General features: G+C 40.5%; 1 protein-coding gene across 10 annotated transcripts in view; it reads right to left on the reverse strand.

Annotated features, from left to right (window-relative positions):
- The window catches only part of FGD4 (FYVE, RhoGEF and PH domain containing 4), a 110,211-nt gene that overhangs the window by 39,402 nt on the left and 58,581 nt on the right, over positions 1–12,228 (reverse strand). The window contains exon 1 of one of the 10 annotated variants that reach the window (XM_055807419.1): positions 3,031–3,054. The exons of the other annotated variants lie outside the window; for them this stretch is intronic. The gene's annotated coding sequence lies outside the window, so the exon portion shown is untranslated. Of the gene's footprint in view, positions 1–3,030; positions 3,055–12,228 lie in introns of those variants that run through there. 10 annotated transcript variants of the gene reach the window in all.

The raw sequence follows: 12,228 nt of genomic DNA on the forward strand, positions 1-12,228 counted from the left end.
AGTGATCTGCCAAGAACGTAAAGGTGACTAGGCCCAGAACAATGTGGATAAACTAACGAGGCCCACCACATACGGAAGCTTCTCAGACATTTGTGATCTTAGGCAGAAATTCCTTTTGTATTGCTCCACACACAAAAAGTTGTATCGTACTACAGCAGTGGGAGCTCGGTCCCACGCCATTCCTCGATGCCTAAGAAGGTACCTTATGTGCTGATTCTGTTCCTCCTATGGAGGTGGGAGTACTGAAAGCTCTTAGATGGACCAAGGTGATGGTACAGAGGGTCATAACAGCAAGCCTTCTCTATCAAAGAGCCATCAGGCTGAATTTCCCTGTCCTACATAATCCCATACCATACTATAGCAATTTACACTCCAACTGCAGAATCAGGTAATTCAGAAACAAATTTAAAAAAAGAGTAACTCCTGCAGGATCAGTACGATGCACAAGTACAAGTCAGGTAGGCGCACATAATTTATGAATCTACATTAAGATCACTCTCATAACTCTGCAATGAGGGTGGAAGTTTGAAGTATTAGAGCTTTCTGAAAACCATTTTGCCTGCAGATTTGACAACTAATACGCTTCAAAATCTCCAGCTCCCCAACTGCAGCTCAGTAAGGGGCATTGCTGCTGTCAACCATACAAGAGAAGGTTGTAATTCTCCATCAGACTGGTACCTTGTTTATTACAAGGATTCCCTAAGAAAGCAAGGTGCTGCTGGGGTCAGAATAGGAACTTATTTTACATACACAATGTTATTAAGGCATTTACTCCTGTTTAGGGTTTTCACTCATGATTACTTCAAGCTGGGACAGATGCAGAGCTGCTGCTAAGAACAGGACAGGTCTGGGGTCTGCCACTCTTCCTCCATCCTCATCAACATCTGCTCCAGCTTCTGCTTCTGGCAACTCCTTCCCCTATGCCAGCACCAGCACTCATCCAACCACACAGTGAGATGAGCAGCAGAAATGATGCATCTGCCTTAAGAATCAATGTTGTCACCATCACGTGCCCCCTGCTATACTGGAAAATACTAATTGCATTCAGTGGGCAAAAGGCATTTTGTAAAGCTCATCCACTGTAATATAAAACCATAACACAACAGAAAAGACTGCTTCTCTGTAGCAGGATCTTTTGCAACTGCTTACGGTAAACAAAAGCTCCAAGAGGTGTTCTCACTCAAGATGTGCTCTGGCTTCACACATCTAACAAACTCAGCACATGGGGAGTGCAGGAAACAGAACATCTTCAAATTCATTATTGTTATACAAGCTATTGTACAAATTACTTATCCTGTCTGGAAGCCATATTTGCTGGAGAGGGACACGCTACAGACATTTAAACAATATTTCAAACTAGTAATTCTGCTGATCATGTCACATCCTCAAGCTGTGTGTTTTGAAGAGTAAGGCAGCCATATCAGGATGAGCAGCTTTCTTTACGTGTAAAGCTGGAATGGGAAAAGGTAATGAAAATATAGCTACACCATACTCCTATACAAAATTGAGTAGTCAAATCCTTTGGAAAAAAGCATCCTTTAATATCTCTGGGAATCGGAGCCTCAGTTTCTATCCAGGGAAGGCTGTATCTTTCCAGGTGATGTAGACAAGAAAATTGTGGCAGAAATACTGAAATTTTCACCACAGACTTGTATCTAGTGTATTGTATGTAAGTGTATTATAACAGAAGCCCAAAACAAAAATACCAAATACTTGCTGCACAATCAGCATCATACATTTCAGTAGGGTTTCTCAATGCTGTCCATTTAAGCAAGCAGTAACATAGTCTACCTTTTAGAAATACAGTTGTTGCCTTGCAGGTACAACTTAAAATACCATTAGATATGCAAAAAGTCAGACATGCTGGAAAAACCTGCAGCTCTTGCTGGGCTGAAGTAGATTCCCATTGTGATTATTTCTGACCTGATTAAAGAAACACTTGTGTATGACTGCTATTCCTATGCATTGTAATGACCGAGAAATTTTACTGAAGTCAGAAACACAACATTCAACAAAATACTACCAGCCAGTTACTGTGTTCACTAGCACAGGATTAATATAATGCCTCTTATAATTGGGGCTGATTAAACACACTGAAAAGGAGAGAGAGGGGCGGAAAGTTTTAACGAAATTTAAAAAGGGGATAGGCAAGAATGTAAGCAAGGAAGAGGAGGTTATTACTAACAGAAAAGAGAAGTAAACACTGTAAATTTGATAAGCACTCTAATTATTTTGCTTATCATCTGCAAGGAAATGAGAAGCTAAAATGCTTGCAAACATGCCTGCATCTGGAAGAATGTTTGAAGCTAGGTGATGCATTATCTATTTTTTCAGAGCATTCTAATTAGAAATAACTTGGACCCATGAACATGTAATCAAACATAATCAGCCAGCCTGAAATGCCAGTAACATGGAAAAAATGGCTTATTTATATTCACAAAAGGTTAAACTATTGTTTTAGTATTGCATAGATTCTTCCATCAGCAGTTCCATAAGCTTCAGGAAGACAATCTCAACACCACTGGGTCTTCTATCATATTTATTCTGTTTTGTTTATAATAAATAGTGCATCTATACTGTTCCAGCACTGCCTAATTTTTACTGTCATTGTGATCCCACTCTCAATCATACAATCTGAATGAAAGAACTGCAGCATTTCTGGATATAACCAAAGTCTATGAGAAAAGGGTTATTCTCTTTTGACTGTCAGGAGGCAAAATTTAAGTCTCAAATTACTTCTCAAAATTATAGAGTGATGTATACCTACGGTGTTAAGTGCCAAGAACACCTGCCATAATGGCTGTTGTCTTCATGTTCTACTGCTAGATACTTTCATGCAAGACCATTGCAAAGCTTCAGCCTTCCTACTCATCTCTGGACGTATGTGGAGGTTCGGCTAATAGTCTATTTATGAAAGCATCGGTTTAGCCACAATAACCTACCTAGCCACACAACCTCCTGATCAGTTCAGAAGAGCATTAAGTAGCACTGACACTACAAGAGACCAATTCAACCCATCCACTTACTCACCAAACACTACAGGAGCTGCAGCAAGGCCAGGACATGACTGAGCAGCTTCATGAGCACAAACAAGGCAGTCTCGCCTGGGCAGTTGTAACAACAGATTTGCTGAGGCCTGAGCAGGAAATCTAGTACATCAGGTCATGGATTTTGCTCACAATTGTGTCCAAACCTGCCCTCGAAACAAAGTTTCTAGTAACTTGGTACCTACCCTTCTCAGGTTTGTCCTGTATGTGAGAGGAACCGACGTGTTACTGAGAGGCTTATACTGCTGATGCATACCCAAACATGTTTTAGGAATACCTGGACTAAGCTCAAACAATCTGAAAATAGGAGTATGGAGGAGGAGAGTAGGAATTCTGGAAGTCCAAGTTTCTCTCACAAGGGAAAAAAAAAATAATCTACCTTCCTCCAAATTCTATTAGATGCCATCCACTGAAGTTAATTACACATTTTTGTTTCGATATATCTTCACCTCTCCTATCACAGTGGTGACAGAGTTGTGAATGCTTTGCAGCTGCAGAATAATACAAAAACTTCATACTGATATTCTGTTCTGTGCGGATGAGCAGTAAAGGTTAAACATCAGGTCAGCCTTCACTGTGGTGAGCCACGGCTAAAATAAAGTGAACAGCTGATAACCCAATGCTGTAAAAAGAGAAAAAAAAAATTGCTGAAGTCAGGAGGGCTATCTCACTGAAGAAATTAGTTTTCGTTCTGCAAGAAGGTGATGACGAAAAAAATAATAGGCAAATATCCGAAGGTTTAGAATTATCTTCGAAAAGTGGAATCTTGGCTAAGCATAGGACACAGATCAGGTTCTATTAAGGATTAGTTCAGATACATACGCTGGCAAAATGCAAAAATGTAGAGGTTTTTCTTGAAAAGCTCTTCTCCAGACACAAGCAAAAATATTCTAAGCTCAACAAAAGAAGGTAGACCACTTTCTGGGAATAATGAAGATGTAAAGCATATAAGGCTATTATTTCTCACTGCGTGGGAATATTCCTAGAGCTACTAAACAAATATTATCCTCCTTTTCATAGCATTTACTGCAGGGAGTAAATGAATCTTCAAGTAAATAAGGTAGACCTAAATTGTAGATAGCAAAAAGTATATCGATACTGCTTTTTTAATTCAATGACCTCTGTAAATGCACTCAAATCTGATGGCAAAGTTAAACAGATGAAACAAATTGAACTTAAAACTGGCAGGCCAAACACTACACAATACTTGCTAAGAACTAGAAAATAGCTTCTTGGTGGCTATGCTGCCTTACATAATAACACAGAACAGAGGTTTCAAATTGTGGGATGCATAAGAGAGTATGTGAACCACTCGCAACAATACACAGTGCAGTAATACAGAAGGAGAATGGAAACAAACTTCAGCAAGTTTAACTGTGCACATCACAAGATATTCTAAGAACAGAATCAACTTTGTCTTTTGAAATAATTTCATTTCTAACAGAATAAGGTGGGTGATGCAGAGTGTCCCAATTCAAAGTAGATAGGTACCCATATCTGTCTGCTTTAAGATTAAACATTACTGCACTGGTTTGGTGTGTGCATATTCATGAGACTCAAGCACTCAGTGTTGCCTTTCCCATACTTTGTCAAGCTTTATATAGTTGTTCTGGTTGGAAGCAACCATGTAGAGGAATGAAGCTGGGCTAATTAGCATTGATAATATACAACTGTGGGCTGGCTTCGGGGCAGCGGGTTGGCTGATGTAGATAAGGTGCAGCTGTGGCTGGTTCCCGTTGAGTGGTTAAGCAGCCAATGAAGAGAGAGCAGCCAACAAAGAGAGAGCAGGAAAGACCTGGATGAGGAGAGACAAGGAGAAGGCAGCAGAGGGACTGGCACGAAGAGTATGAAGAAACAGCACAAACAGTAGATTGACCTTTGAGCCCTGGGGGGGGACTGGTGGCCGTGCCAGGGCAAGGCATGCTAACTACTTAGTGAAGTTAACTTGGTATGTGATGGTAAAAGACCTTGTTGCAGCTGGCTAGTTTTGGTAGTGCTGCGACAAAACCATGCATCTTTCCCACAGTAACTTTCATTTTTAGACCGAAATAGAACTTATAGTAACTGCTACTGAAGAGGTACAGTTTGCCAAGTTACCAGCTATGGATGCTACCACATTTAAATCAGCGGCCCCTTCAAGATTATGAACTCCGAGCTTTAACAGAAAACACTGAAATATTAACAAAGTAAGATTTATAAAAAAATCTCCTGATCTCAGTCTTAGTATACTGTATACCATGTAAAGTAAAGGACTGAATGGTGAATTTCACATTCACTACAAATGTTCTGCCAACACTGGCTACAGCAGACTCACTCAGTGTGCCTTAGTCTGTTGTCGTGTCTGGTTGTGATCTTCATTCTTTTGGCTCTGATCTAATACTCATTTCCATGTAGGCAGACCTGCACATCTGCTGAGTCTTATTAAAATTAGTAAGTCAGCAATTAATGGGATTATCTTTCAACATTTCTCTAAATTTTGGATTAGCACAATAATGTAACATGCACTGCCTGTGCTGTTCAAATAAAACAAAAAGCACTGTACAGGATTTCAAGCTACTTTTTCCCCAGACTGAGTCCAAAACACTATTTCCTTAGAAGTAATCATGGTTTCTCCGTGCAACATGCACTGATTACAGTACATTCCTCATCAGAGAGGGCACATTTGGGAATCGGGAATATGGAGATGGAACACGAGGAAAGGAAATGCAAAGCAAGTAGAAAAACCACCTTCAACATCTGGAGTCTTTAAAATCAAAGTTAATTTGCTAGAAGTCCCAGTGGTATATACTATAAATGTTAACTAGCCACATAAAACTGAAAAAGGATCAGTGGACAGTTTTTTAAAACCATATTAAAAAGGCATAGTTTTGATCCTTCAGAGAACAAGTCCCCCTGTATTCACCAGCATCTTCACCTTTCCCTGACCAGACCACTATCTTCACACTGTCACCTACAGTCTTAGCAGAGCCACCACACACTGATCACTCACTTTTTGGAGGTGGATGGTAGTGAAATCGATGCTTAGGGATAGAGAAGCTGGAGGGTTGCTGATGGCCATAGGGAGGAATTACAAAGCACTGCTCATGAGACGGGTTGCAGGGGCTGCAAGTCACGGATATAAAGTGTGACAACCTTATTCCTGGCCATTTGCTGCTGTGGCTTTCCACTCCTACCCTCTTCCCTCATCATAGGGAGAGGAGGTAGCAAGTCTTTGGGCCTTGCTACTGATTCAGCTTTAGCTGGCAGGACCCCCAGAAACCTGTCACTGCTGCTTCCCCACCACAGGGCAGTGGGGCTGCTGGATGGAGCCGGCAGAACCACCCAGCGCAGTGGCTGAAGCACACTGGCATCTCCCTTGACTGGAAAATTATGATTTTGAGTAGGCTGCCAATGCACAGCTTGTGGTTTGAAAGTAGCAGCTTATGACTGAAGTCCTGTGCCAAAAACACAGCATCTCTTACTCCAAGGTTCTTATGAGTCACCTACACTGGTACAGACTGGGACAATGGCTTTGCTGATGGCAGTCATTCATCAACTATGTAATGAATAATGGAGGTTTCTTATATGAACAGAGATAATCAAAGTTGAAGCCACATCTCCAGAAAGGCATATGACTGAAGAGAAAGCTCAGAGTACGAGGACTTCTGTTTACAGGAACCAAGCACTGCTCTTTCACAAACGTAGTTCCTGTATTAAAAAAAACATTCCCTCAAACCTTGTTTTCACTTTGGTCTTTGAACAAGTATTATCAAGCTGAAAACCTAAAGAAAATATGCAATAGTGTTTTTTTACTTGTAAAGACTTTTCATGGCTTGTTTTTCACAAAACAACATCAATATCTCTTTCAGCAGTTTTGGACAGTATCTTTTCTTTCTTTTATATTAAGCCTATCTACAAGGCCTAAGGGTGACCATAGTTCCTGACTCTACAAGCCACGTACCATGAGCTTCATATAGTAAAGAACCACAAGGTTACAGTGGAGAAAAAGAAAAGCAAGCAAGAAAGAAAATGGGTACAGTAAGCAGTGGCAGCTTCATCACTCCAGGATAAGGCAAGGTAAGTAGATCCCGTAACCAAAGTCATCTACCCTGCTGCTACTGGCTCATTTCTACACCTGCTAACTTCAGGTAATTCCTCCTTCCTTGTCAGCACAGCCTTTTGCCAGTTCCATAACACATAATGGCAACTTTCAGCTCAAGAACTGCTTCCCACACGGCTGTGTGTCACAAAGTCAAGGAGCGTGCTGACTACGTAAGTCATCCTCTTCCCCTGTTGCGACTGTGGGAACACGGGCGAGCTCTGTATCTGAGGGTCACTTCCTCGCCTCCCCATGAGCTCTTTACAGCTTCCTACATGTTTGACAAAGGAAGGGGCTGAGTAAGGTTTGTGTGACTTTCTTAAGTACCCACTGCATTAATACTGCTATTTTGATTATGAATGCTAGCACAAGAAAAGATGAACAGGATGCACCTCCACCAAGTTCTCCCCCAACTATTTTTTCCTTTTGGTTTTCTGCGTAGAACTGTGTGAGGTAAGCAACATCCCCTCAAATATTATTTTACTTAACACTGAGATCTTTTCACTGAGTTTTTAATTGGCACTAGCATATTCTGCATAGATGACAGTCATCATTTTCTAAATGTTCCAAGCTCCCATTTACTAATTAAGACACCCTGTTTGTATAAGCAGACTCACTGATCACAAAAGAATCACTTGTGTGAGCAAGCGTTGCAGCACAGAGCCCTGTGTGTTTCTTTCACTTCATTTGTCCAGTCTTAAAATGATTTATTTTCTTTTTGTTACAATATATAAGATAAAGAGCATGACACCATGCTAGGCAGCAGAGTCTAACTTCATATGAAGGACAGCATCTGCACTACTTGGGTCAGGTGAGGGAAAAATGCAGCTGATTGTATCTCATCCAAACCATTGGAATGATTCAAGAGGCAATATTAACATATTCTTACTAGGAAAGTGTAGTGATAACTCAGAAAATGACAAAACCAGCTTCCCCTCTATAACCGATAAGTCATTATGAAGTAACAGTGTGTTTGGATTTTTAGACAAATACTAGCAGTTTTTAAAAAAATAAATTTGATCTGACTATAAATTTCACCGTTTTGCTCCATTTACGCTGCTTCAGAGGACTTCTCTAACAAACCAGTCACTGACATTTTCATCTTATACTCTGCCTGGTGATCTGTGCAGTTATTTCATATTCATCTTAACTTAGGGCTATTTTAGAAAATGTGCATATGCTTGAAAACATGAAATTTGCTACTTCTGTTGATAAAAGGACTAAAAGAAAGTATTTTTAGAAAAAGGATGCTAAACCAAAACCCAAAAAAATCAACAAAAAAACAACCCACAGACCCAAGGCAGGGGGTGGGGGTGGAATCTATTTACAGAAGGTTGAAACTGTAATTGATCTATTACTTCAGAAAATCTGAGCAGAAGTTGTTGAAATAAACACACTGATAGCATTCAAGTCATTTATAATATATCCAAAACTCAGAACAGCCACAGATCCAAACAGAAGTCAATTATTCAATACAAGCCAATAAAGTTACCACTGATAGATGGAAACCGCTTCCCACATCCAACTCCTGAGGCAGTCTGTGTGTGCAGCCAGCATCTGACAACCTGAAGCCCATCCAGCAGCCAGCTGTCACAGACACAAGTTGTTCCACCCATTCCCCTCCCTCCTCCTGGCTGTCTGCTCCCACCACTTTCTGTGCATCAGTGCTGGCACGCATTCAGCCCCAGGATGCAGTCTGGGAAAGATAAGTCATCAGAAATGTAACCCCACCAAAAAAATAAAGCAGCCAGTTACACGCATTTGTTCACCTTAGATGCACCACAGCTTGGCCAAAGATAGAAATTTATTGATGAGGAAAGGAATACAAGACTCCCTTTCCAGAAGCAAGTAGCCACTGGATAACGTTAATCACGTTGAATCACATCTCAGTGGGGTTGGAGCAAACAGTAGGGAAGGGGGAGTGTGTAGCTCTGTGTGTATGAGTCAAAAAACTATTCTCTAAAAATGCATGGCTTCAAAATTTAAAGTAATGCCCTAATTAAAGAACAAGCTGCATGGTATTAACTGCACAATAGCATCACAACAGGCTACCAGGCACTACCCCCTGTTCTGTGAAAGTTTACAAGAGAATATAATTATGAACTTAATAAAGAACAAAGCTCCGATGGAGGGAAACAGGCGGTTGCTCGTCCCTTACAGCAGCATCAGCGGTGCAGCTGTGCGGCACCCTGGCTGCTCCGTGGCGAATGCCTTTCCTCCCCCAAGCCAGGGGCAGGCAGCCCACTGTCAGGCTCCCCAAGCAATTCAGTCTCCCTGCCAAGTAATTAACAACCATCATCTACGAAACAGAAAAACAAGCAGCTCCCTGGGAATGCTCTCTGCACCAAAACAGAAATATAAAGAACCCAAAGCTGGACACTTCACAAGAATTCAAGTGCTTCCTGCTTTTGACCTGGTTGGGGAAAAAAAAAAAAAAAAAAGGGAAGAACAGTCACAAAAAGCCTGATTTAAGTACATTTAGGGCCTTCCTGTGAGATCATTCAAGAAGGACCTTTCTTGCCCAGTCCTTTTAAAGTCTACAATAATTACGCCAGCTTTTACATTGTCTCTTGTCCATAAGGAGTGAGAGATCACCGTTTTACACTAATTTCATCCATTCACAATCATCCTTACAGAAGGAAGTGAAATACAGGTCGCCTAGAATCCAAATGGGAAAAAAACCCTTAGCCCTAAATTACCAGACATGACCACTGATCATACTGTCCACAGAATTCACTCCAGATTAATAGACCTGCACATCAGTACAGTTGCCTCTTGAACATACATACAGATTGAAATGGCTTTACATTTTATGCTATGAACCGGCAGAGAGATACAAATTCAGAACTGTTCTATTGTTTAGTCCTCTCTTCTCTCTTTTCCAGACCCCCATTTAAAATATACATTTTAAAAAAGATAAAAAAATAACTGCATGGTGAATTTAAGATGTCATTTCATAAAACTTCTTAAGTTGGAGAATTAAAATAATTTTTGATGCAGACTTCGATGAGTATTTACCATACTGTTCCAAAAACCTTAATAGCCACATGAATATTTATCTGTGAATGTGCAAAAGGATAGGAAATGTGGTTGTTGTTTGGGTTTGTTTTTTTTTTAAAAAAAAAAATAAATTATGCAATGTAAGTATATATTAAACTCAACTACATTTCAGGAAGAGAAAGAATTTTGTAATAGCTCAAATTTTGTCCAACACATCTGAAGGATGTGCAACCTTTCACTTTGCAAACATTTTGAAAATGAGGACATTTGAAGGCCCAAGGACAGAACAAGAAAAGGCTGCTCAACCCCCAACTGCGGCTACGCCAGACAGAGTGAGACAGCCCCCCCACCAAGAGGAGAAATGTTTTCTTCTCCATCCCTCCACATCCCCGTAGCTCGCACTGCTCACTTCTCAACAGCTTTAACACTCACCAGGTTTCTCTCCAGGCCATCGTAGCCCCCTCCAGCCAGCAGGCCAGTGGACACCGGTTTTATCTCAGGCGCTTGTGCTGTGTCAGTGAGCTGAACTGGCTCGTGGATGAGACCCACCCAAAGGTCTGGGAAAGTCCCACAGAGGGACTGGGCAGCCTTTTGGCAGCAACTGGCCTCTGGATCACTTGAGCTGTTCACAGAACCGCAGCCCAGCAAAATATGGCTGACTTCTATGCTATATTTACTGTTTTCCTTCAAGCCTCGGGTTTCGGCATCAGAAGGAAGTGTATCAAAATAGTCATTAAAAAAAACAGATGGCTTGCACGTTGGGGAAGAAAGTTTCCCAAAACAGAAAGTAAATAAAATCTATGAAGTTACTCTAAAACATAATATTTGTTTAAGTCTACACATTTAATTCTTTATACAATACAAGGTTTGGAAATATTCCAATCCCTCTCCAACCTACATAACCTAACCCAGCTGTTGCCTTCTCTTCTTTTTTTTTTTTTTCTTTTTCAGTGACAGGTCAGGATTGTAAGAACTTTTTCACAAGCAAGTAAGAGCACTCACAGTGTTTTAAATATTTTATGTCAATCAAAAGGACAGATTGTGTTTCCTTACTACCTATACTTCTCAAGGTCAATCATTGCCTGTAAGGAACACATATTCACTAAATTTCCAAACTCTTAATGTTACAGAAATTTATTCCTTTTATTTTATAATAGTCACAAATCTAGGATAAGAGAGGAGAGATGGGGAAGAGGAGCATTCCATAACCATTTTGAATTTTTAGTAAAGACTCAACAAATTCACTGGGTTTACAAGCACTGACATAAACCATTATACAGTTTACATAGCACCTACCAGGTGAAAAACTAACATAAGTCTCAGGGTGCTGCAGTCACAAAGCCAAGCATAGTGATGGTACGAATGAAGACACTTAAGCCTCTGTTGACTTCTGGGTCAAAGTATCATTGAACCTTTCAAAATGACATTGATTTAAATCAATTTTTCAGCAATACTTTCCCCTATAATGAACGCTACTACTAAAAAAAAAAATCTCTAAAGTTTCAGTCTTCAGAAACATCAAAACTTCAGAGAAGGTACATTCTACATATTTTCGTATTTGTTATGGGCCTTTAGTACTTCGAAAAACAGCTTTGCTCAGACACACTCTGAATTGTACTTTGTGATAGCAGTAGATACGCTGCCGTATGAATTTATACCTTTCTATAAGCTTCAGGTGCTACTCCCCTCTCACCCGGTCCCAGCAGTCAGTACTGGAAGGATTTTTTTCCATTTTGGACTGGAGGCAGCCAGTGCTTCAGCAAGCAACTCAGTTCTTCTCCGAGATACTGTTTAGGAGTGTCCAGGGATATTTGTCAACACAATTTCAAACCCAGACAGACCGGAACTACTTGCTGTCACCTTTTCTATGCGTACTGTCTATATCCATAGGTTTCCTACATCATTCTGAGAAGGTGATGTTAGGAGATATCTATATGCTATTCCACAGGCTGATAGAAGCTCACCCCTTCATACCCTTCAAGCCAGGTATTTGCACCATAGTCCACCCTGCATTAACTACTTTCATACAACTCTTAACTGGAGTGTGGGAAATTACTGCCTGAAAAACACCATGATAGTATAACCTCTGTCACTTTAAAGCAC

The sequence above is a fragment of the Falco peregrinus genome, chromosome 6 (genome assembly GCF_023634155.1).
Source record: "Falco peregrinus isolate bFalPer1 chromosome 6, bFalPer1.pri, whole genome shotgun sequence".
NCBI classification, from domain to species: Eukaryota; Metazoa; Chordata; class Aves; order Falconiformes; family Falconidae; genus Falco; species Falco peregrinus.